Source organism: Phaethon lepturus, unplaced genomic scaffold, assembly GCF_000687285.1.
Source record: "Phaethon lepturus isolate BGI_N335 unplaced genomic scaffold, ASM68728v1 scaffold31739, whole genome shotgun sequence".
Lineage (NCBI taxonomy): Eukaryota > Metazoa > Chordata > Aves > Phaethontiformes > Phaethontidae > Phaethon > Phaethon lepturus.
This window is the reverse complement of record NW_010561800.1, coordinates 2,464-5,683: the sequence shown is the minus strand read 5'-3', so window position 1 is coordinate 5,683 and position 3,220 is coordinate 2,464.

Below are 3,220 nucleotides of genomic sequence, written 5' to 3'. Positions count from 1 at the left end.
AGTCCTTTACACTGGTGCCATGAAGTCGCTGCTATAAGGACAAAACATGAACTCATACAGCCCGTTTGCTGTCCGTGTTGGTGTGTGCAGCTGGACAGATGAAGGGCACCTTTTTTGACCCCAGTGAAGGGTCCCGGTTCCATGTGACAGTTACCCAGCTTGTGCAATAAATGCACAACTCAGTGCCCGCTTACTCCGCTCCTTGAGGCAGGCCAGAAACAGCATCAGAGAGCGCTGCAGCTTTTTAAGGTTTCAAACATGTAATCTGCTAGTTTGAAACCATGGTCCACGTCGTGCCTGCTGTTGTGTCTGTAATAAACAGTGAGCTTTGTGGCCGGCAGCTCCCTGCGGGCAGTTGCCCTCCCCATGCTTCGTGCCTGTGTACAGAGCGTGTCGGTGCGGTGCGCTCTGTCCTGGCAGCCAGCTGGAGGGACTGGACTTGCTGTCGCGGAGCTGTTAAGCTCCTGCTTGCTTTTCTGTTCGGGTTTGCCTGTGATGTCCGTTGTCTCTGGGTGGAGCTGCTGGGCTGAGTTGCCTGTATCCTGCCGTGATGCTGGGAGCAGGGCAGGACAGCTCGGAGCGCCTTCAGCAGTACTGCAGGGAGGGCCTCGGAGCAGGACGTGGGGCTTGAGGAGCAGTGGGTGCAAGGAGGCAAATCGTCAAGTGCTGCCGCAGGCTCTGCACAGTGTGATGCTTCCAGGGAACGCAGGGGCCCTGTGGTAGGAGCAGGCTGACACTTCTTTCCAGCTTTTATCTTGCTGATCCTTTGTCATGCTGCCCAAAGGGCTTGACAGAGGCTCTGCTTCTGTTGAGGCCAGAGCTGGTATGGGAAAGGGTATTTTGGGGATTCCTCATCTGCCACTTGGACCTCTCTCAGCAGGGACTTGCACAGCTCTGGGAGTGTGGCTGGCTGCTGTGGATTTTAAGCTGTAAGGAGCAAATAATGGTCAGTTGGAACAAGCCAGTTGTTAATCCCCTGGTTTATGAGTGGTAGAGCACTTATATCACCCACATTCTCTCTTCCCTCATCCTCCCCACCTTCCCTTCCTCACCCTTCCTTCAGTATGGGTGTTGTGTTGCTTTCCCAAGCCAGATCACAAAGGCCAAGCTGCTTTAGAGCCTTACTACTGTTTTAAACACAAGTTATGCAACAGTGTTCTGTAATTTTGGATAACAATGTTGTTTTGGATGGTGGTTTGTTCTGCGGAGACCTTAATGTATTTCTCGGTCTTTCTGCAAAACCTGGGGTGCTTGCTAAGAAGCCAGCCATGGTTTTACATGTAGCTTGGAATAACAGCTGTTTCTTGTAACCAATAATCCCTGCTTCCTCCTTGCACTTAAATTAAAATGGACACTCAAATCCCAGACTAGTCTTTTTTTGTTTCCTCCTGGATTGCTGGACCAGCCTCATCTCCAGTGCTGCCCTGTCCTATCAGGAATAGGACAGAGCTTGGTCTTTGGGCAAGACTTGTGAGCCAAGTTCTCCAGGAACTTCTTGTTACCTGCAGATGTAGCCAGTGCTGCTGCTTCAGGGCTGTCCTGCACACCCCTAACCCATCCCACACTCTTCAAAAGAAGCACCCAGAAGAGATATGCTTGAATTAAACATTAAGTAAGACGTAGAATGGAAAAATAAAACTTTACTGTCATGCATTGAAGAACGTGTGGAGCTTGATGCTGCTAAACCCAGAGGCTGTTGGCAGCAGCAGACAGCCCCTGCGAGAGGGTTTTCTAATGGCGGAGAACAGCAGCAGCAGGGCAAAGCTGAAAGGTGCCAAGGATGCTGGTGGAAGCAAGACGTGAAGATCATGGCACTTTAACAGCATGCTGGTTAGGGCTGCAGGAGGAGGTTTTTAATCTCTTGAGGAAATCGTGACACACACCTGCATTGACATGATTTTGCGCATTTTACAGAGGCTCAGGACTTTTTTGTGGGGTCGAGTTCTTGTAAGTAGAGGCGGATGCTGGAGCAGCAAATACACTTGGCAGTAGCAGTGACTTTGGTGGGACAGATCCTGCATCTTGCCCCCTGCCCTCAGGGAGGGTTTCTCACTGCCAGAGGCTCCCTGCTGTAAAGGTGTGGGTTTCCTACCTGCTGCAGGTAAGGAGCTGGGTTTGGTTGTCTGACGGGGGGGAACGAGTCCCATATTTTGTTGCTTGCCTGGGCATTGCTGCTTGTCAAAACCATGAGACTGCTGGGTCTCAGCGTTCCAGCTGGTGCTAGAAAGCTGCATTGGTAATGGGTGTGTACTGGTGCCAGGAGCCTGTCAAATTTGGCAATCTCATAACTACTCACCAGTGCGTCTCCTGACCGAGCAGTTTCGGTTTGAACACAGCCACCTGCAAAAAGCTCTGAGTCACTTTTCCCCTTTCCTCATGGGGCAAAAAACTTTCTTTTTCCCCAAGATGAATCAATTAAGTAAATAAGTTGGGAGATTTGGCTTTCTGACTCTGCATCCCCAACACGTCATACTGGCAAGAGGTATTGTGGTGGGAGGGCAGGCTGTGGTCTTGGCACTGACAGCCTGGCATCTGCTGCCCATCTCCAGCCATGGCATCACCCAGTCCTGCCATCACCTCCAGCCCTGCAGCAGCAGCTGCTTCGAGCTGGCTCCTCCTGGTTGGTGTTTGCTGTGCTGTTTTTTCTGTATGAGCCTGCGTGCACACCATGTGTCTTACTGGCTTGTTCTGGAGTTGGTTTTTTGCCTTTTATGTTTAGCCAAATAAATGCAAAGTCATTTTACTCGGTGTGTGCCAGATCCCGTCTGCTGTCCTAGCACAGCCAGCTCCCATCGTGGTATCTTCACCTGCCTCCTAGCAGTGGTTTGAGTGAGAAAATGCTTCAGTGGTGGGAAAAAGGTAACCCAGAGGTTTCTGTAAGTCATCATCACTCTTGATGTCCATCCCCACCTCTGTTGTAGGTATAGAGGAGATAGTGCTACTGGAGCAGATCCTGGGCAAGGCTGGTTAAAGGCAGCATTAACTGCCTGTGTTATGAAGGTGCTTCAAAGCTCCTTCCTTTGCCTGGCCCCAGGCTGGTGGTTGTGGATGCTCTGGGCCAGCCACTGCTGTAGAGGACATGCCTCAGGGACGGGCCAGACCCATCCAGAGGTCTCCGAAGAAAATGCTGCTGCCCTGGCATTGCCTGGGGCATCGGACCCTGGCCAGCAGCACCCAGAGGTCAGTGTCATGGCTGGGGGGTGGGCACCCCCCGCAACCC